Below are 22872 nucleotides of genomic sequence, written 5' to 3'. Positions count from 1 at the left end.
CTGGGTCGCCACGGGGTGAGGGGGCTGACCTGGGGGAATCTGGGCGGGGCGGCGTGGGGTCTGGGTGGCGCCGCCGCGGGGGCTTTGGCGGCCGGTGCGTCCGGCCCGGCGCGGGCTCTCCGGCCACAGCCACCCCCGCGCCCTGCCGCCCCCGGAGCCCGCTGGCGCCGCGCGCCCCCAAGCGCCCCCGCTCCCGCCCCTTCTCTCGGTGGCTGTGGCGGTGGCGGCCCCGGCAGCTCGGCGCCCCCCAGAGGAGGGAAAGTTGGGACCTGGCGGCGAGGGACGCCCCCGGGCGCGGCTGGAAGGCTGCTGGGGAAAGTGAATCCTGGAGGAGCCGGACGCGGTGAGGCTGGGGCAGGAAGGACTCCTTTCGCTCCTGCTAAGTCTGCACGGACATCCACCTCCAAACCCGGGAGGATCCGGCGCAGCCTGGCCAGCAGCGCCAGGGTGAAACCCGGTGACTCTTTGCGTGCTCACTTGGCTCTACGGTTTGTGAGCCCCCTAACGTGCGGGTTTCCTCGGTTTTGGGGGGATTTTGAGTGGTTCGTTGGGTCAGTTTTGTTTCTCCTTCGCCCTTTGACTCGTCCGTTCTTGCAACTTTTCTCACCTCCCGCGTTGAGGACTTGCCGTCTGAGCCCCTTCTCTACCCCCTCCCTGTTGCCTGCACCATACATACGTCTGAGAGCTTGATTTCATTTTTTCGTCCTTTGACTGCATTTAAGACTGCTGAGAGCAACAGGAAAGAGGAGCCCTCCCACCTTTAAATGTTAACTTTTTTGCAATACGTTGTGTTTTTTAAGATCCCCGTTTAGGAATTTGAGAGCTGTGGAATGGAGTTATTGCAAGGTTGGGGTTGAGGGGATAGTGACGAGTTAAAGGAAAACTGATTTCATCTTTATTGGCCTTGTTTTAGAAAACCTAATACATTTTCTTTTGCCTCTGTTAAATGTGGTAAGATTATACGTTGAATTAAATACTTGGAGATTTACATGAAAGGTTATATTTAGGTCATTGTATGATGTATGTCCACAGCTTTTCACCTGAATTGGGATTGCCTTGAGGATTCTGTTTTGGGGCCTACCTCTTGATTTTTGTTCAGCCACAACGCCTTTTTTTCTTTTCTTTTTTTTCCCCTGATAAATGAAATGATGTGGTAATGTGTATAGTTGGAGAACCCATATTGCTCTCTGCAGTGTAGAAGTGAAAACCGTGAATTATCCACAGGGGTAAAACTTTCCATGAGCAATCTTGAATACTTGCTTCATGATGGCTTCTCTATAATCTCAGAACATTTCTAGATAGCTCAGTCCACTCTACCCTAATTACTTTCTGAAGTGCCTGGCACTTCTCTTCGGTGACTCGTTTAGTAAACTGTAATGGCAAGTATGGTACATTTTCTTGACTTCAGAGATGGGAGTTGTAGCCTCGACCCAGAGATTAACAGTTAACAATGGAAGCAGAATTCATCCCATTGCTAGTGAGTTTTGGCTATGACCAACTCACAAACTATGTGAAAAAAACAAACATCTTTCCAAAACTGTCAGAGGGGAAGAGGGGAAATATTTTATCATGTCTTTATTTTTGGAGACTCTAACATGACTATATTATGTGGGGAAAAAAATGTCAAATTATTTTCTTTAAGCCTTTTTGATGTGTGGTCCTCTTCTTCATCCTTTCCCCGCCCCCGCGCATTTATGGTTTGACATTTATGTTTGGCTGGGTTCCAGGGTGGGAAAAGTATTTTGGTGAAAGGAAAAGATAAGATTGCTTTGAACTATTATGATACTGTGACTATTCATTTTACCCAGAGATAGTACAGAAAAACTTCCTCCATAATTTTTGTACCCCATTAACATTCTGTCAGAAGTCATTTTTAAGAGTCTATCCTGAGGCCCATAAAGAAATAATGCCACTTCATAACTGTTCCTGACAATCACATTAAAAAATGTGTTCCTGGAATGTGTTGTATGTGTTCTCATATAAACATTTATCTTTGTACATTTATGATAATGTAAATATTTAAGTCTGAGAGCTTAAAAATTTTATTTGCTTATTTGCATACATGTTTTTCAACATCTAGCAGTGCCAACCATATTTGCCAAATAAGCATCATCCATAAATTCATGCTTTGGCACATAATAACTCTTCTAAATTGTTCCGTGGTGAAGCACCATGAGATTAGTGTTTGCTTCATAAGAGAGATTTGTTGTTGTTTTTAACTGTAATGATGCTCTGTTTAAGTGGAACAGGTGCTGGGCTCTAGCTGTTTGTGTTGAAACCTGCCAAATCATACTCTTTTGTTGGATGGGTTATTTGAGTAATTTAGGAACCAAACTGTGGCCCCTGGCATGCCAAGTTGAGTTCAAGGCTCCATTTCACTGCTGCAAATTCCTGTTTTCACTGTAAGAGGTAGTTGTGTGTGATGAGCCTTATTTTCTTATTGCTCTTCTCTTTACTTTAATTCCTACTCCCTACCTTCGTTCTGATCCTTTCATTACTGGAGCTCTTGGGAAAGTCTAGACTCCTTCTTTGCTGGTTTGTTTTCCTTGGAGAAATTCTAGTAACTTTCAGGCCAGGAATAGATAGTTCACATTTGTTCAGCAAATATTTTGAGTGCCTTTTAAGTGGTAAACATGGTGGTAAGCCCTGAGTATATGTACAATGATATGCCTTTTTGCAAGGAGCATATAGTTTAGGAGGAGAAGATAGCTGATAACCAATAATTATAATGTGGAGTGATATATAACAGGTGTAAGCAGATTCCTTTGGATGGAAGCACAGAGCAGGAGGGGTAGTTGACTAAGACTTGGGGTCTTGGGAGGGGCATGTCCCAAAATGCATCTTAGTGGGTTACCTGAGCTAATCTTCAAAAATAGATAGCAGTTAACTAGGTTCAGAAGAAGGGAAAGGACATTCTAGACCAGTGCTGTTCTGTAAAAATATAATAATACAAGTCACAAATGTAATTCACATATGTATTTTAAAACTTTCTATTAACCACGTTAAAAAAGGAAAAGGTGAAATTAATTTTAGTTATATATTTTATTTAAGCTGATATATCTAAAATTTTATTTCAATCTATAATCACTATAAAAAAGCATTATCGAGATATTTGACATTCTCTTTTTCATACGAAGTCTTCAGAATCTGGTATGTATTTTATACTTATACCACATCTCAGTTGTGTCTAGCCATGTTCAAGCACTCAATAGGCACAAGTGGACAGCAGAGTTTTAGAACAGGAGCTGATGAAGTGATATGAAGCCAAATCACTGAATGCCTTATGAACCAAACTAAGGAGCTTTAACTTTGTCCTGAAGGCTGTGAGGATTTAGTGGGGGGAAAAATTATGCTGTGACAGAATCATATTTGTGTTCTAGGCAGTGAGGTGAATGCTGGATTAGAGAAGGGCAAAACTGGAAGCAAAACCAGTTAGGAAGCCATATTCCTGATGAGAAATGATGAGAGATGTAGAAGAGGGGTGGATGTATAAGAGGTTTAGGAAGTATTATCAACAGGACAGGGTAAATGATCAGATTACAGAGTTGAGCAAGATTGAAGATTTAACACGATTCCCATATTTCTGTTGTGAGCTACTGAATGGGGCAGACAACTAAGAGAAACCAAACATCTGTGCCAGACAGACCAAAGCTGAAAAAAAGAACTATGCGAGAATTGTCACAGAAGCTGAGGGAGAAGAATATTTCAAGGACTAGGAGTGGACAGTACTGTATCCTGCCATGAAAAGGCCAAGTAAGATAACTGAAAAAAGTCCCTGAAACTTGGTGATTAAGTCATTTGTAACTTCAGCTAGAGCAGGTAGCTACATTGTAGTGCTTTGGGGGTAAGGGGGTTGAAGAGTCAATGACGGCTAGGAAGGTAGCTAATTGAGAGGGATACAGTGTTTTCAACAAAGGACTGAAAAAATAGTATAGGTGAAGGGAGATGCAGGGGATTTAGAGAAGTTTACTCCTTCTACCCCTTTTTTAAATTAAGAGGATCTTGGGCATGTTTATCTGGGATTGGAAAGCACCAGTGGAGGGGAGAAATTGAAGCAGTGTTGGGGAGGCAGAGAGATGGGGGACAGAGGTGATTGATGGAGCCAAGGATTTGGAGACAGTAGGAGGGGATGGGATCCAAGGCATAGGTAGAGAAGCTGGCCTTGGGTAGGAGATGATTTTCCTTTTTTTTTTTTTTTTTTTTTTGCAGTACGCGGGCCTCTCACTGTTGTGGCCTCTCCCGTTGCGGAGCACAGGCTCCGGACGCGCAGGCTCAGCGGCCGTGGCTCACGGGCCCAGCCGCTCTGCGGCATGTGGGATCTTCCCAGACCGGGGCACGAACCCGTGTCCCCTGCATCGGCAGGCGGACTCTCAACCACTGCGCCACCAGGGGAGCCCGATTTTCCTTTTTCATTGAGCAGAAACGAAGGAGGTGAAGTTGGAGGCACTGTAAATAAGTTTCTAAATGATAGGAGCAGGAAGGATGTGTCTTATATCATTTTTGAGTACCTGCTTAGAATGATGGGGAACATGGTAGAATAGGGATTCTTTAAAAAGAGAGTGTAAGTGTATAACAGCTTCCAAGACAATGGTGTGGGGCAGAGAGTCAGACAGACAGACTCACGACTAAGATAATGAAAAAGGATTGTTAGGTAGCATTGAGGACCCATTTGAGGTTATAGACCTTGGATTTGTAGGGATACCAATTTGCATGGTTTGATTTTTCTCCAGCACTGATCACTCTGGGTATATACAGCTGAAGAAACCATTTAATACTCACAAGAGCTCATAAGGTAGGTACTGTTGTTATTCTCCTTGATTGTAAGATGAACAGCTGGCGTTCAAACCCTGGTGGTTCAATTCCAGAGCCCAGGCTGTTACCCACTGCTTTGCAGATGCCTGCTTGGTAGAGATACCTAAAGGGCAGTTGGTTGAGGGAATTAATGATGTTAAGGACTGACTGAAATGAACTGTGGAGTCCAGGTTGGTTCATGAGCAGGAATCATAGAAGGGGTGATTCAACTGGGAGAAAATGAAGGGCGTGAAAGTTAGAGGTCAGTGTGAAGCCGAAGAACTAGTGAAGGGGAGCAAAAATGTTAGCTTTTACTTATGGATTACCTACTATGTGCTAGACACTTTAATACCTTATTTCTAATCCTAACATAAGTGTTACTAATCTTACATCCATCCCTTTGTCATTCTCCTTCAGATGAAGAAACTGAGGATTAGAAAGGTTAAGTTACATATCCAGAGAGACACACGCTATCAAGTGATACAACCAGGATCCAATACCCATTCTTTCTTCTCCAAACCATAGTGTTCTCAAGTAAGGAGATAAGAAAGAAAATGCAGTAATGATGAAAAGTGGTAGAACGACACTGGGATATTAAATTTAGGACTTCAAAGGTGTATCATTCATTTAACAAATGTTTGTTGAGCATTAGGTGCATGCTAGGCATTGTTCTAGGTGCAGAGGTTATAGTAGTGAACCAAACAGACAAAAATCCCTACCCTCGTGGATCTTACATTCTAGAGCGGGTGAGACAGACATTAAACAAAATAAGTAACTTGTTATACAGTATTAGAAGGTGATAGATAGGTGCTGTGGAGGAAAATTAAGCAGGCAAGAGGGATAGGTATGCCAAAGGGTGTGTGCACTTTTAAAAAGGATGTCTGGGAAGGACTTGGTGAGGAATGAGCAAAGGCTTGAAGGACGGAGGTAATCAGGAGCACACTAGGTCTAAGAAACAGTTTGCATTGGCCCTGAAGCAGAGGTGTGCTTGGTGTATTCCCAGAACACTAGGAGGTCAGTGTGCCTGGACTGGAGTGAATAGAAGAGTAGAATGTGGTTTCTACTTTGTGGAGAAACAAAGTGGAGAGATAACTGGGTCCAGATTACATAGAGCCTGTAGAACATTGGAAGGACTTGGGTGTTTATTTTTTGAGATGGAAACCATTACAGGTTTTTGAGCCGAGTGACATCAGATTCATGCTTTAAAAACTTCACTCTGGCTACTGTGTTGAAAGTAGTCTAAAGAGGTGAAGAGTAAAAACTAGAAGATCAGTTAGGAGGCTCTCTTTAAAAATCTAGTTGAGGGTTAGTGGTGTCTTAGACTAGGAAATTGATGAGAAATGATTGGATTTGGATATATTTTTAACTTTTTATTTTGAAATAATTTTAGATTTACGGAGGAGTTGCACAGATAATGCATAGAGTTTCTTTATGCCAGTGTTTCTCAGCCTCAGCCTTACTGACATTTTGGACCGGCTAAACCTTTGTTGTGGGGATTGCCCAGTGCTATACAGGATGTTAAGCAGCATCCCTGGTCTCTATCTATAGATGCCAGTACCATACCCCTGCTGTAACAATCAAAAATGTCTTTAGACATTGCCAAATGCCCCCATGGGGCAAAATTGCTCCTATTAAGAATCACTGCTGTATACCCTTCATCCTTTTCCCCCTAATGTTAACATCTTACATAACCATGATACGTTTGTCAAGCTAAGAAATTAACATTGGCACAATGCTTCAGACAAACTGCAGACTTTATTTGTATTTCACCAGTTTTCCCACTAATATTCCTTTTCCATTCCATTATCCAAACTAGGATACTACATTGCTTTTAGTTGTCAAGTCTCCCTTATCTCTTCTAAGGCGTGACAGTTTCTTGGTCTTTCCTTACCTTTTATGACCTTGATACTTTTTTTTTTTTTTTTTGCGGCACGCGGGCCCCTCACCGCCGTGCCCTCTCCCGCTGCGGAGCACAGGCTCCGGACACGCAGACCCAGCAGCCACGGCCCCACGGGCCCAGCCGCTCCGCAGCACGTGGGATCCTCCCGGACCGCGGCACGAACTTGCGTCCCCCGCATCGGCAGGCGGACTCCCAACCACTGCGCCACCAGGGAAGCCCACCTTGATACTTATTTTTAAAGAGTACTGGTCAAGTATCTTGTAGGATGTTCCTCAATTTGGGTTTTCTGAGATCTTCTCATGATTAGTTATTGAGGTTTGAGGAAGAGTATCACAGAGTGAAGTGCCCTTCTTATCATGCCATAGAGGAGATCCATATTATCAACATGACGTCACTGGGTGATCACTTTGTTAAGGTGGTTTCTGCCAGATTTCTCCATTATTTTTCACCTTCCATACTCTGACCATTAGAAGCAAGTCATTAAATTCAGCCCACACTCACGGGGAGGGGAATTAAACTCCACTTCCTGGAGGCAGATGTATCAAAGAATTTCTGGACATATATTACAACCACCACAGTAATTGGTAAATATTTTGGGAGAGATACTTTGAGCCTTTGCCAGTATCCTGTTTCTGCTCACTGATTTTATTTATTTTAAAAAATTTATTTACTTTATTTATTTATTTTTGGCTGCATTGAGTCTTCATTGCTGCGCGCAGGCTTTCTCTAGTTGCGGTGAGCAGGGGCTACTCTTCATTGCGGCGCGTGGGCTTCTCATTGCTGTGGCTTCTCTTGTTGCAGAGCACGGGCTCTAGGCATGCAGGCTTCAGTAGTTGTGGCTCGCAGGCTCTATAGCACAGACCCAGTAGTTGTGGCATATGGGCTTAGTTGCTCCGCGGCATGTGGGATCTTCCTGGACCAGGGCTCGAACCCGTGTCCCCTGCATTGGCAGGCGGATTTTTAACCACTGAGCCACCAGGGAAGCCCCTCTGCTCACTAATTTTAGCATTCATCAGTAATCTTGCCTGCATGTACTGTTTATTTTCCCTCATTCTTACTACATTTATTAATTGGAATTCTTTTGTAAGGAAAGTTTGTTCCTTATCTATCTAATCATTTATATCAGTTCTAATTTATGGATACTTTATTCTTAGGGTTATAATTCACTTGATATCATTATTTTGTTGCCTGAATTATTCCAGCTTTGCCCATTGGGAGCTCTTTTAGGTTGACTTCTGTGTCTTTTTGATGTGCTCCTATCCTTTGTATGTGTACATGTTACACTTCTTTATTTTCTGGCACTGCTAGATGTTTCAGGCTCATCTTGTATTTTTCCTGCCTCTGCCCTAGACTCATTTCTTCAAGAAATTCTGATTCCTTTTATTGGAGAATGGTATTTTGAGGTCAAGATCTGGATGTTAGGTGTGCTTGTTGCTACTGCTGCTAGATGCTGTCAGTGGACAGAGCTAGGAAATATATGTATGCATACTAATCTATGTATCCACACATATCTATATTTTTTTCTGTGTGTAAAATATATCTCTGACTCTAACTGGGTATGTTTTGATCCAACAAGGTTTGCTGATGGATTGGATGTGGAATGTGAAAAGAGAAGAGTCAAGGATGACTTCAAGGCTTTTGGCTTAAGCAACTGGAAGGATGGAGTTGCCATTTTCAGAGATGGGAAGACTGTGAGCAGAGCAGGTTTCTGGGTAGAGTTCAAGAGTTCTGTTCCAAACTGGCTACATTTTTGAGATGTCTAAGAGACGTGTAATCGAGATGTCAAGTCAGCAATTGAACAAATGAATCTGTAGTTCAGAGGAGAATGGTCCAGGTTGAATACATTTAGAAGTTGTCAGTATAGATAAGATCACCTGAAGAGTGAATGTAGCTAGAAAAGAGGTTCAAGGACTGACCCCAGGGCATCCTAGTCAGAGAGATGAGGAGAAGCAGTTCTGCAAAATGATAAGGATTGGGGTGTGGCTGTAGGGTGGATTTCATATCTATTATTAATAAGTACTTTTTTAATACCTGTTATTGGCAAGGCACTGAGCCATTTTGGGAGTTAACATTGTGCTGTAAATTTACAATCTAGGATGAGACAAATTACAGACTGAAAAAGAAAGTAGCAGTGAAAGGCAAATACCAGATAATGGTTCAAATAACATTACTAGAGAAGCTTCTTAGAGGACATAGGCATAAGAAATAATGAACTCAAGCCTGTGCCAGCTACATATAAACACTAATGTAAATATGTATCAGTCAAAGAACTTGTCAAGGTTCCATTAAGCTCTTAGGTGGGTAATTGTGCCTTTAGTCATTGCTATCAGTTAAACCACTCAGTGAACTGGTTAGGAGGGTTTCTGCTACACTTGACTTTTTTTTTTTTTTTTTTTTGCGGTACGCGGGCCTCTCACTGTTGTGGACTCTCCCGTTGCGGAGCACAGGCTCCGGATGAGCAGGCTCAGTGGCCATGGCTCACGGGCCCAGCCGTTCCGTGGCATGTGGGATCTTCCCGGACCGGGGCACGAACCCGTGTCCCCTGCATCGGCAGGTGGACTCTATCAACCACTGCGCCACCAGGGAAGCCCTACACTTGACTTCTTAACTTTTATCTCTCTGCCACCTTTTCACAATCAGTGGGATTCATCTTAAGACTGCTTAAAATAAAATGTTTCAGTGTAAAATCAAGCAGAATTGGCCTTCATCTTTTGCGAACATGCAACATTTTTGACTGCTTCTTTCATGGATAGTTTTAGACATTCACATTTGTCACTTGGTTACTAAAGTCACACCCCGATGCGATTATGGAACTTTACAAGTAATTTAAATGTGTAACCTAGTAAACCAAGGTTTTAGTAAAATATTTTAATTTCAACTCCTTTGCACTAAAAATGGATAGGCTTTCATTGCCAGCTGATAAAAGGTGGTATAGCATGAGAAAGGCAGATTGTACCTATTGAGTAATTATTTATCAGTCACTCTCTAGGAACTGTAAGAAAAATGAGGGGTTTATCTACTTTATAGCATAGGGGGCAAAAAATCATGGGATTCCATTCTCAATTCTGCCACTGAATGGTTGGCAAAGCTATTAACCATTTGTACGTACAGTGTGTTGTATTTATTAATTGGGAGAAACTTTAGCATATTAATATGCTGAGTGAAAAGAGACTCTGCCTTGAGTGCAAAGACAGTCTTATTAGCGCAGTTCCTAGCATGTAATGGATACTCAAATGGTTGTTGAATGAAGGAATTACATAAAATACTTTACCCTTGTAAAGTAAGACCTGAAGAGTTATTTAGCTTGCTCAAGAAACCTTAAGATACTGAAAACTTCAGTTGTGTAAGTGAGAATTAGGGCAAAATAAAATAAATCTGTATGCTAACATACTCATTTTAGGCTAAGCCAAACAAACAATACTACTCTTTAAAAACATGATCCTTATGTATCAAGTAGCTCATAATCCTATCCTCCATGAGTAGAAAAGAATTCTAGTTCAGGAGTCAAGCAGCCTGAATTGGAATCCTGGCTCAACTGCTTACTAGCCATGGGCCCTTAAGTTAGTTTCTTAACTGTGCTTCAGTTTCCTCATTTGTAAAATGGGGATAATACTTACACCTACTTTATGGGGTTGTGAGGTGAAAGAAGAATAATAGCAAGCATGTAAGTGTTTGATACACAATGTGTTTAATTTTAACTGTTATTTTAAAAGTGTTGAGAGAGTAATATTTTAGTTTTTCATTTTCTAGAAAATTATGTCTGCTGAATGATAACTAAAGGGAAAACAAAAACTATGTGAACAAGGAAAGAAGACTGATGGGAAATTATACTCATAGTAATGTGTTTGAACTATGAATAATAGGTTTTCTACTTTTTGCTGTCTCCATTTTTTTCACTCTTAATTTGTTTAGCAGATTTTATTAACTGTTTAACTATAAGACACTGGGCTTTCATGAGCATATTGCTTTTTAGAGAGTCAGCATTGCATTGTGGTTAAGAGCGTGGATTGTGAACCCAGACGGCCTGGGATTGAATCTCATCTCTGACGCTTAATAGCGGTGTGGTCTTGGGAAAATTACTTTATTTCTCTATCCTTAGTGTTCTCATCTGTAAAACTGGGATATTGATAGTACCTACCTCGGAGGGTTAATGAACTAATAATTGAAAAGTGTTTAAAATAATGCCTGGGGCATAGTAAGTATCATGTGCTGTTGAATAAAATAATGGTAGAAATATTACATTTAAAAATTAATGAAAGATTTTAGCTTTCCAGTATATTTATAGGTTCACCCACATTACGTAGACTATTTCGTTTCTTATCTTTTAGAGAAAAGTTTTCCTCATAATCCCCTATCTCTCCCTCCGTAATCTTCTTTGGTTCCCTTGATGATGGAGGAGCAGGAAAACTCTTTCCTCCTAAATCCTTTATATGACAGGAGCACTTTGCATTGTTTAAACTTAGGATTCTCCCCCACCCATAATTTTCATAAGAGATTGATTTACTTTTGTTATTACAAGGGAAGATGCCATGGTATACTTCTTAAATATTTTGAAATAATGAGTTGAATATTTCAAATGCTGAGAAACTGCCTTCTTCCCAGGTGTGAAACAGTTTTTATAGATTTTATTTGGGTATGAAGTAGGAGTAATTGTGGGAGTTTGTGTGAAAGAAGATTTAAGGCATTGGAGAAGCAATAAAAAGTATTTTCCTAATGTCACTTCTCTCCTTGACTTGAAAAATTGTTTTTGCAGCAATATCCTTAGACTGTTTTTCAGCATTTGCCTTTGGGGACTGGCTGCATTCACAGTGTTAAACCTCAGAACTAAATATTTCAGGTAGATTGCCAGTTCTTAATTCAACTATGGTCCTGAAGTTAAAAGAGGTTGTTGGTTTCCAGATTCAATGAAGAAGTTCATATAAGGAGAGAAGAGAATCCTGTAGTTTGATAATCTTTTTCTTCTATATAGAATAAGACAAAGTATACATTGTTTCTTATATACTCCTTTCCTTACAAATGCAGCTTGTGGAATGATAGCATCAGTGAATATGTAAGTTGCACTATAAGCAGCATAGAAATAATTTATAAATATAGTAGTTCCTAATTTAGAGAGTTGAACTTTAATTATTGACTTAGATTTTATTTCACATATATATGTTTATTAAACATGTGCAAATAAAATTCGAATCCTATTATAAATGCAACTTGTAGTTCTGTTGTCAGTTTTGCATTCCAAAAGTCTGTTAAAAGATCTTGTCGTCTAGAAAAGGATGTGTTTTGTATTCTTTTGTAAAAGGCAACTACAGGGTTTTATGTTGCAGGAATGTTGACCCTCTCTTCTCTTATCTCCTATGGGACTGCATGGTCTGGGTTTTCATGGACTAGCTGTCTGACTAGGAAACCGAATCCTACTGTACAGATTTCCTTCTAATTCTCTCTGTCTTTTTTGGCTTCAGATCTGAAGTAGAGTTTGATATTACCTATTATACTATACGTCTTTAAATTTTATGATAGAAAAAAATTAGCTTTTTAAAAATTATGTAAGTTTCAGGAGTACAGCATTATAATTTGACATCTGTATATACTACAAAGTGGTCACCACCACAAGTCTAGTTCCCATCCGTCACAATACTGTTGACTTCCTTCGCCCACTTTGCCCACCCCTTAATCCTCTTCCCCTCTGGTAACCACTAATCTGTTCTCTGTATTTTTGAGTTTGTTTTTGTTTTATTTTGTTTGTTCATTTGTTTTGTTTTTTTTAGATTCCACATATGAGTGAAATCATATAGTATTTTTATTTTTCCATCTGACTTATTTCACTTGGTATAATACCTTTATGGTCTATCCATGTTGTCACAAATGGCAGGATTCTATTCTTTTTTATGGTGAGTTAATAGTCCATTGTGTCTCTGTGTGTGTGTGTGTGTGTGTGTGTGTGTGTGTACACACACGTATACATTCATCAGTGGACAGTTGTTTCCATATGTTGGCTATTGTAAATAGCACTGCAGTAAACATAGCTGTGTATATATATCTTTTCAATTAGTGTTTTTGTGTTCATCAGATAAATACCCAGAAGTGGAATAGCTGGATCATATGGTAGTTCTATTATTATTATTATTATTTTTTGAGACATCTCCATAATGTTTTCCATAGTGGCCGCACCAATTTACAGTCCCACCAACATTATACAAGGGTTCCCTTTTCTCCACATCCTGTCCAACGTTTGTTATTTCTTGTCTTTTCTTTTTTTAATTTTTTTTATTTCTTGTCTTTTCAATGATAACCATTCTAACAAATGTGAAATAATATCTCATTGTGGGTTTGATTGGCATTTTCCTCATAATTAGTGATGTTGAACATCTTTTCATGTGCCTGTTGGCCATCTGTTTGTCTTCTTTGGAAAAATGTACTCAGATCTTCTGCCCATTTTTTAATCAGGCTTTTTTTGTTTTGTTTTGTTTTTTTGTTCTTGAGTTGTGTGAGTTCTTTATATATTTTGGATATTAACCCCTTTTTGTATATGTGATTTGCAAATACCTTTTCCCATTCAGTAAGTTGCCTTTTTGTTTTGATGACGGTTTCCTAAAAGCAGAAGCTTTTTTAGTTTGATATCCTGTTTGTTTATTTTTGCTTTTGTTTCCCTTGCCTTTGAAGTCAGAACACACAAAACATTGCTAAAACTGATATCAGTGAAATTACTGCTTTTGTTTTCTTCTAGGAGTTTTATAGTTTCATGTCTTACATTCAAGTCTTTAATCCATTTTGAGTTAATTTTTGTGTCTAGTATAAGACAGTGGTCTAGTTTCATTCTCTTGCACGTGGCTGTTCAGTTTCCCAATACTATTTACTGAAGAGACTATCCTTCCTCCACTGTATGTTCTTTGCCCCCTTGTCATAAATTAATTTACATATATGTGTGGGTTTATTTCTGGGCTCTCAATTCTGTTCTGTTGATCTGTGTGTCTGTTTTTGTGCTGGTACCATACCATTTTGATTACTAAAGCTTTGTAGTATAGTTTGAAATCAAGGAACATGATGTTTCCAGCTTTGTTCTTTCTCAGTGTTGTTTTGGCTATTTGGGATCTTTTGTGGTTCCATACAAATTTTAGGTTTGTTTGTTTTAGTTCACTGAAATGTGCCGTTGGAATTTTGATAGGGATTGTATTGAATCTGTAGATTGCTTTGGGTAATATGGACATTGTAACAATATCTGTTCTTTCTATCCATGAACACAGAATATCTTTCCATTTTTTTTGTGTCTTCTTCAGTTTTTTTTGCTGTGTCTTACAGTGTTCATTGTACAGGTCTTTCATCTCCTTGGTTAAAGTTATTTCCAGGTATTTTATTCTTTTTGATGCACTTATAAATGGGATTGTTTCCTTAATTTCTCTTTCTGATAGTTCATTATTAGTGTATAGAAATATCACAGATTTCTGTATGTTGATCTTGTATCCTGTAGCTTTACTGAATTCATTTATTAGTTCTAACAGTTTTTTAGTGGAGTCTTTAGGTTTTTTTAACATCTTTATTGGAGTATAATTGCTTTACAATGGTGTGTTAGTTTCTGCTTTATAACAAAGTGAATCAGTAATACATAGACATATATCCCCATATCTCCTCCCTCTTGAGTCTCCCTCCCTCCCACTGTCCCTATCCCACCCCTCTAGGTGGCCACAAGGCACTGAGTTTATCTCCCTGTGCTATGCGGCTGCCTCCCACCATCTATCTGTTTTACATTTAGTAGTGTATATATGTTCATGCCACTCTCTCACTTTGTCCCAGCTTACCCTTCCCCCTCCCCATATCCTCAAATCCATTCTCTAGTAGATCTGTGTCTTTATTCCCATCTTGCCCCTAGGTTCTTAATGACCATTTGTTTTTTGTTTTTTAGATTCCATATATATGTGTTAGCATACGGTATTTGTCTTTCTCTTTCTGACTTACTTCAATCTGTATGACAGACTCTGGGTCCATCCACCTCACTACAAATGACTCAATTTCGTTACTTTTATGGCTGAGTAATATTCCATTGTATATATATGCCACATCTTCTTTATCCATTCCTCTGTTGATGGACACTTAGTTTGCTTCCATGTCCTGGCTATTGTAACTAGAGCTGCAGTGAACATTTTGGTACATGACTCTTTTTGAATTATGGTTTTCTCAGGGTATATGCCCAGTACTGGGATTGCTGGGTCATATGGTAGTTCTATTTATAGTTTTTTAAGGAACCTCCATACTTTTCTCCATAGTGGCTGTATCAATTTACAGTCCCACCAACAGTGCAAGAGTGTTCCCTTTTCTCCACACTCTCTCCAGCATTTATTGTTTGGAGATTTTTTGATGATGGCCATTCTGACTGGTGTGAGATAATATCTCATTGTAGCTTTGATTTGCCTTTCTCTAATGATTAATGATGGTGAGCATTCTTTCATGTATTTGTTGGCAATCTGTATATCTTCTTTGGAGAAATGTCGACTTAGGTCTTCTGCCCATTTTTGGATTGGGTTGTTTATTTTTTTGATATAGAGCTGCATAAGCTGCTTGTAACTTTTGGAGATGAATCCTTTGTCAGTTGCTTCATTTGCAAATATTTTCTCCCATTCTGAGGGTTGTCTTTTCGTCTTGTTTATGGTTTCCTTTGCTGTGTGAAGGCTTTTAAGTTTCACTAGGTCCCATTTGTTTATTTTTATTTCCATTTCTCTAGGAGGTGGGTAAAAAAGGATCATGCTGTGATTTATGTCATAGAGTGTTCTGCCTATGTTTTCCTCTAAGAGTTTGATAGTGTCTGGCCTTACATTTAGGTTTTTAATCCATTTGGAGTTTATTTTTGTGTATGGTGATAGGGAGTGTTCTAATTTCATTCTTTTACGTGTAGCTGTCCAGTTGTCCCAGCACCACTTATTGAAGAGGCTGTCTTTTCTCCACTGTATATTCTTGCCTCCTTTATCAAAGATAAGGTGACCATATGTGCCTGGGTTTATCTCTGGGCTTTCTATCCTGTTCCATTGATCTATATTTCTGTTTTTGTGCCAGTACCATACCATCTTGATTAGTGTAGCTTTGTAGTATAGTCTGAAGTCAGGGAGCCTGATTCCTCCAGCTCCGTTTTTCTTTCTCAAGATTGTTTTGGCTCTTCGGGGTCTTTTGTGTTTCCATACAAACTGTGAAATTTTTTGTTCTAGTTCTGTGAAAAATGCCAGTGGTAGTTTGATAGGGATTGCATTGAATCTGTAGATTGCTTTGGATAGTATAGTCATTTTCACAATGTTGATTCTTCCAATCCAAGAACATGGTATATCTCTCCATCTGTTTGTATCATCTTTAATTTCTTCCATCAGTGTCTTATAATTTTCTGCATACAGGTCTTTTGTCTTCTTAGGTAGGTTTATTCCTAGATATTTTATTCTTTTTGTTGCAGTGCTAAATGGGAGTGTTTTCTTAATTTCACTTTCAGGTTTTTCATTATTAGTGTATAGGAATGCAAGAGATTTCTGTGCATTAATTTTGTATCCTGCTGCTTTACCAGATTCATTGATTAGCTCTAGTAGTTCTCTGGTAGCATCTTTAGGATTCTCTATGTATAGTATCATGTTATCTGCAAACAGTGACAGCTTTACTTCTTCTTTTCCAATTTGGATTCCTTTTATTTCTTTTTCTTCTCTGATGGCTGTGGCTAAAACTTACAGAACTATGTTGAATAATAGTGGTGAGAGTGGGCAACCTTGTGTTGTTCTTGATCTTAGTGGAAATGGTTTCAGTTTTTCACCATTGCGAATGATGTTGGCTGAGGGTTTGTCATATATGGCCTTTATCATGTTGAGGTAAGTTCCCTGTATGCCTGCTTCCTGGAGGGTTTTTATCATAAAGTGGTGTTGAATTTTGTCGAAAGCTTTCTCTGCATCTATTGAGATGATCATATGGTTTTTCTCCTTCAATTTGTTAATGTGATGTATCACATTGATTGATTTGCGTTGAAGAATCCTTGCATTCCTAGGATAAACACTTGACCATGGTGTATGATCCTTTTAATGTGCTGTTGGATTCTGTTTGCTAGTATTTTGTTGAGGATTTTTGCATCTATGTTCATTAGTGATATTCGCCTTTAGTTTTCTTTCTTTGTGACATCTTTGTCTGGTTTTGATATCAGGGTGATGGTGGCCTCATAGAATGAGTTTCGGAGTGTTCCTCCCTCTGCTATATTTTGGAAGAGTTTGAGAAGGATAGGTGTTAGCTCTTCTCTAAATGTTTGATAGAATTCACCTGTGAAGCCATCTGGTCCTGGGCTTTTGTTTGTTGAAAGATTTTTAATCACGGTTTCAATTTCAGTACCTGTGATTGGTCTGTTCATATTTTCTGTTTCTTCCTGGTTCAGTCTTGGAAGGTTGTGCATTTCTAAGAATTTGTCCATTTCTTCCAGGTTGTCCATTTTATTGGCATGTAGTTGCTTGTAGTAATCTCTCATGATCCTTTGTGTTTCTGCATTGTCAGTTGTTACTTCTCCTTTTTCATTTCTCATTCTATTGATTTGGGTCTTCTCACTTTTTTTCTTGATGAGTCTGGCTAATGGTTTATCACTTTTGTTTATCTTCTCAAAGAACCAGATTTTAGTTTTATTGATCTTTGCTATTGCTTCCTTCGTTCCTTTTTCATTTATTCTGATCTGATCTTTATGATTTCTTTCCTTCTGCTAACTTTGGGTTTTTTTTGTTTTTTCTTTCTCTAATTGCTTTAGGTGTAAGGTTAGGTTGTTTGTTTGAGATTTTTCTTGTTTGTTAAGGTAGGACTGTATTGCTATAAACTTCCCTCTTAGAACTGCTTTTGCTGCATCCCATAGGTTTTGGATCGTTGTGTTTTCATTGTCATTTGTTTCTAGGTATTTTTTGATTTCCTCGTTGACTTCTTCAGTGATCTCTTGGGTATTAAGTAGTGCATTGTTTAACCTCCATGTGTTTGTATTTTTTACAGGTTTTTCCTGTAATTGATATCTAGTCTCATAGCGTTGTGGTCAGAAAAGATACTTGATGCGATTTCAATTTTCTTAAGTTTACCAAAGCTTGATTTGTGACCCAAGATATGATCTATCCTGGAGAATGTTCCATGAGCACTTGAGAAGAAAGTGTATTCTGTTGTTTTTGGGTGGAATGTCCTATAAATATCAATTAAGTCCATCCTGTTTAATGTATCCTTTTAAGCTTGCGTTTCCTTATTTATTTTCATTTTGGATGATCTGTCCATTGGTGAAAGTGGGGTGTTAAAGTCCCCTACCATGATCGTGTTACTGTCAATTTCCCCTCTTACGGCTTTTAGTATTTGTCTTATGTATTGAGGTACTCCTATGTTGGGTGCATAAGTATTTACAATTGTTGTATCTGCTTCTTGGATTGATCCCTTGATCATTATGTAATGTCCTTCTTTGTCTCTTGCAATAGTTTTTGTTTTAAAGTCTATTTTGTCTGATATGAGAATTGCTACTCCAGCTTTCTTTTGATTTCCATTTGCATGGAATATCTTTTTCCATCCCCTCACTTTCAGTCTGTATGTGTCCCTAGGTCTGAAGTGGGTCTCTTGTAGGCAGTATATATACGGGTCTTGTTTTTGTATCCATTCAGCCAGTCTATGTCTTTTGGTTGGAACATTTAATCCAGTTGCATTTAAGTTAATTATCGATATGTATGTTCTTATTACCATTTTCTTAATTGTTTTGGGTTTGTTATTGTAGGTCTTTTCCTTCTTTTGTGTTTCCTGCCTAGAGAAGTTCCTTTAGCATTTGTTGTAAAGCTGGTTTGGTGGTGCTGAATTCTCTTAGCTTTTGCTTGTGTGTAAAGGTTTTAATTTCTCTGTCAAATCTGAATGAGATCCTTGCTGGGTAGAGTAATCTTGGTTGTAGGTTTTTCCCCTTCAGCAATTTAAATATGTCCTGCCACTCCCTTCTGGCTTGCAGAGTTTCTGTTGAAAGATCAGCTGTTAATCTTATGGGGATTTCCTTGTGTGTTATTTGTTGTTTTTCCCTTGTTGCTTTTAATATTTGTTCTTTGTATTTACTTTTTGATAGTTTGATTAATATGTGTCTTGGTATGTTTCTCCTTGGATTTATCCTGTATGGAACTCTCTGTGCTTCCTGGACTTGATTAACTGTTTCCTTTCCCATATTAGGGAAGTTTTCAACTATAATCTCCTCAAATATTTTCTCAGTCCCTTTCTTTTTCTCTTCTTCTGGGACCCCTATAATTCGAATGTTGGTGCGTTTAATGTTGTCCCAGAGGTCTCTGAGATTCTCCTCAATTCTTTTCATTCTTTTTTCTTTATAGTGCTCTGCAGTTGTTATTTCCACTATTTTATCTTCCAGGTCGCTTATTTGTTCTTCTGCCTCAGTTATTCTGCTATTGATCCCTTCTAGAGAATTTTTAATTTCATTTATTGTGTTGTTCATGACTGTTTGTTTGCTCTTTAGTTTTTCTAGGTCTTTGTTAAATGTTTCTTGTATTTTCTCCATTTTGTTTCCAAGATTTTGGATCATCTTTACTATCATTATTCTGAATTCTTTTTCAGGTAGACTGTCTATTTACTCTTCATTTGTTAGGTGTGGTGGGTTTTTACCTTTATCTGCTGTGTGTTTCTCTGTCTTCTCTTTTTGCTTAACTTACTCCTTTTCGGGGAGTAAGGGGTCTCCTTTTCTCAGGCTGCATGTTCGTAGTTCCCAGTTTTGGTGTCTGCCCCCAGTGGCTAAGGTTGGTTTAGTGAGTTGTGTAGGTTTCCTGGTGGCGGGGACTAGTGCCTGTGTTCTGGTGGATGAGGCTGGATCTTGTCTTTCTGGTGGGGAGGTCCATGTCTGGTGGTGTGTTTTGGGGTGTCTGTGGCCTTATTGTGATTTTAGGCAGCCTCTCTGCTAATGGGTGGTGTTGTGTTCCTGTCTTGCTAGTTGTTTGGTATAGGGTGTTCAGCACTGTAGCTTGCTGGTTGTTGAGTGGAGCTTGGTCTTGGCCTTGAGATAGAGATCCCTGGGAGATTTTTGCCGTTTGATATTATGTGGAGCTGGGAGGTCTCTTGTGGACCAATGTCCTGTACTTGGCTGTCCCACCTCTGAGGCCCAGCCCTGATGCCTGGCTGGAGCACCAAGAGCCTGTCATCCACACAGCTCAGAATAAAAGAGAGAAAAAGGAACAAAGAAAGAAAGAAGAAGGTAAAATAAAATAATGTTATTAAAATAAAAGATAATTATTAAAATAATTTTTTTAAAGTAACAAAAAAAAAGAAAGAAAAGAGCAGCCAAACCAAAAAACAAATCCACCAATGATAACAAGCGCAAAAACTATACTAAAAATTAAAACAAAACATAAAAACAGACCGGCCGAACCCTAGAACAAATGGTAAAAGCAAAGCTATACAGACAAAATCACACCCAGAATCATACACATACACAGTCAGAAAAAGAGAAAAAGGGAAAAAAAAATATATCGTTGCTCTCAAACTCCACCTCCTCAATTTGGGATGATTCGTTGTCTATTCAGGTATTCTACAGATGCATCGTACATCGAGTTGATTGTGGAGATTTAATCTTCTGCTCCTGAGGCTGCTGGGAGAAATTTCCCTTTCTCTTCTTTGTTCTCACAGCTCCTGGGGTTCAGTTTTGGATCTGGCCAAGCCTCTGCGTGTCGGCCGCCTGAGGGCGTCTGTCCTTTGCTCAGACAGGACAGGGTTAAAGTAGCAGCTGATTCGGAGGCTCTGGCTCACTCAGGCTGGGGGGAGGATGGGGTACGGAGTGTGGGGCGAGCCTGTGGCGGCAGAGGCCAGCATGACATTGTAGCAGCCTGAGGCACGCCGTGTGTTCTCCTGGGGAAGTTGTCCCTGGATCATGGGACCCTGGCAGTGGCGGGCTGCACAGGCTCCCTGGAGGGGAGGTGTGGATAGTGACCTGTGCTTGCACACAGGCTTCTTGGTGGCTGCAACAGCAGTCTTAGTGTCCCATGCCATCTCTGGAGTCCGTGCTGGTAGCTGCAGCTCACGCCCATCTCTGGAGCTTCTTTAAGTGGAGCTCTTAATCCCGTCTCCTTGCACACCAGGAAACAAAGTGGCAAGAAAAAGTCTCTTGCCTCTTTGGCAGCTCCAGACTTTTTCCCGGACTCCCTCCCGGCTAGCTGTGGCGCACTAGCCCCCTTCAGACTGTGTTCACGCAGCCAACCCCGATCCTCTCCCTGGGGTCTGACCTCCGAAGCCTGAGCCTCAGCTCCCAGCCCCTGCCCACCCCGGCGTGTGAGCAGGCAAGCCTCTCTGGCTGGTCAGTGCTGGTCGGCACCGATCCTCTGTGTGGGAATCTCTCCGCTTTGCCCTCCGCACCCCTGTTGCTGCCCTCTCCTCCATGGCTCGGAAGCTTCCCCCCTCTGCCGCCTGCAGTCTCTGCCCACGAAAGGGTTTCCTAGTGTGTGGGAACCTTTCCTCCTTCACAGCTCCCTCCCAGAGGTGCAGGTCCCATCCCTATCCTTTTGTCTCTGTTTTTTCTTTTTTCTTTTGCCCTACCCAGGTATGTGGGGAGTTTCTTGCCTTTTTGGAGGTCTGAGGTCTTCTGCCAGCGTTCAGTAGGTGTTGTGTAGGAATTGTTCCACATGTAGATGTATTTCTGATGTATTTTGTGGGGAGGAAGGTGATCTCCATTTCTTACCTTCCTCCATCTTGAAGCTCCTCCTCTCGTATCAGTTTTAGACGTTCTGTCAGTGAAGAATGCGGGTCATCTTGACTGGTCTCAGCTGCAAGTTGTAGGACAGAACCGGGGTGTCAGCCGTCCTGGGTTGTCGTTGGGAGGCTCTGGAAGGAATCTGCTTGCAAGTTCACTCACGTTGTTGGTGGAATAAAGTTCAGTGGGGTGGGAGGGCTGAGGTCGGGTTTCCTGTCTGGCTGTCAACTGCGTACCATCCTTAGCTCCTAGAGACCCCACTCAGGGCCCGCAGTCTGACAGCCACCAACAGTTCATCACACCTTTGTCAGACTCGCATCTCTCTCTTTAGGGCTTTTTATATATAGTATCATGTTATCTGCAAATAGTAGGTTTTACTCCTTTTTTTCCACTTTGGATGACTTTTATTTCATTTTCTTTCCTAATTGCTGTGGCTAGCACTTCCAGTACTGTGTTGAATAAAAGTGGTAAGAGTAGGCATCCTTGTCTTGTTCTTAATCTTAGAGGAAAGCTTTCGGCTTTTCAGCATTGAGTAGGATGTTAGCTGTGGGTTTGTCATATATGGCTTTTGTTATGTGGAAGTTCATTTTCTATATCCACTTTGTTGAGAGTTTTTAATCCTGAATAGGTCTATTGAGATGATCATATGATCTTTATTCTTCATTTTGTTAGTATGATGTATCACACTGATTGATTTTTGTGGATATCCACCCATCCTTGCATCCCTGGAATAAATCCTACTTGACCATGGTGTATGATCTTTTTAACGTATTGTTGGATTTGGTTTGCTAGTATTTTGTTGAGTATTTTTGCATCTATGTTCATCAAGGGTATTGGCCTTCAATTTCCTGTTCTTCTTTCCTTTCTTTCTTGTTGTTGTCTTGTTGTCTTTGTATGGTTTTGGTATCAGGGTAATGCTGGCTTCGTAAAATATGTTTGGAAGGTTTTCCTCCCATTCAGTTTTTTTGGGTAGAGTTTGAGAAGGGTAAGTCTTTGAATGTTTTGTAGAATTCACCAGTGAAGCTGCCTGGTCCTGGGCTTTTGTTTGTTGGGAGATTTTTGATTACTGTTTCAATCTTCCTACTAGTAATTGATCTATTAAGATTTTATAGTTCTTTATGATTCAGTCTTGCAAGATTATATGTTTCTAGGAATTTATCCATTTCTTCTAGTTGTCCAATTTGTGGGCATATAATTGTTCATAGTAGTCTCTTATGATCCTTTGTAGTTCTGTGGTATCAGTTGTAACTTCTATTTTATCTCTGATTTAATTTATTTGAGTTCTCTCTTTTTCTTGGTTAATCTAGCTAAAGGTTTGTTGATTTTGTTTATCTTTTCAAAGAACCAGTTCTTAGTTTCACTGATATTTTAAAATTGTTTTTTAATCTCTATTTTATTTATTTCCAGTCTGATCTTTATTATTTCCTTCCTTCTACTGATTTTGAGCTTCATTTGTTCTTTTTCTAGTTCCTTTAGGTGTATAGTTAGATTGTTTTTTTATTTTGTT

At 39.8% G+C, this 22872-nt stretch overlaps 1 pseudogene across 1 annotated transcript in view; it reads left to right on the top strand.

Annotated features, from left to right (window-relative positions):
* The first annotated feature begins 38 nt into the window (after positions 1–38).
* Positions 39–22872, top strand: part of LOC149750157 (uncharacterized) — a 157472-nt pseudogene continuing 134638 nt past the window's right edge. Inside the window, exons 1-3 of the transcript XR_016392031.1 lie at positions 39–3753; positions 6999–7081; positions 8268–22872. The exon at positions 8268–22872 is cut by the window's right edge and continues 27690 nt beyond it. The product of XR_016392031.1 is annotated as an uncharacterized LOC149750157 (transcript). The remainder of the gene's footprint in view (positions 3754–6998; positions 7082–8267) is intronic.

This window comes from Delphinapterus leucas, chromosome 2 (assembly GCF_059928025.1).
Source record: "Delphinapterus leucas isolate spDelLeu-1000000601 "Yukka" chromosome 2, BTC_Dleu_Yukka2, whole genome shotgun sequence".
NCBI classification, from domain to species: domain Eukaryota; kingdom Metazoa; phylum Chordata; class Mammalia; order Artiodactyla; family Monodontidae; genus Delphinapterus; species Delphinapterus leucas.
Note: the sequence above shows the minus strand (reverse complement) of the source record. Positions and strands in the feature narration are given on the sequence as shown.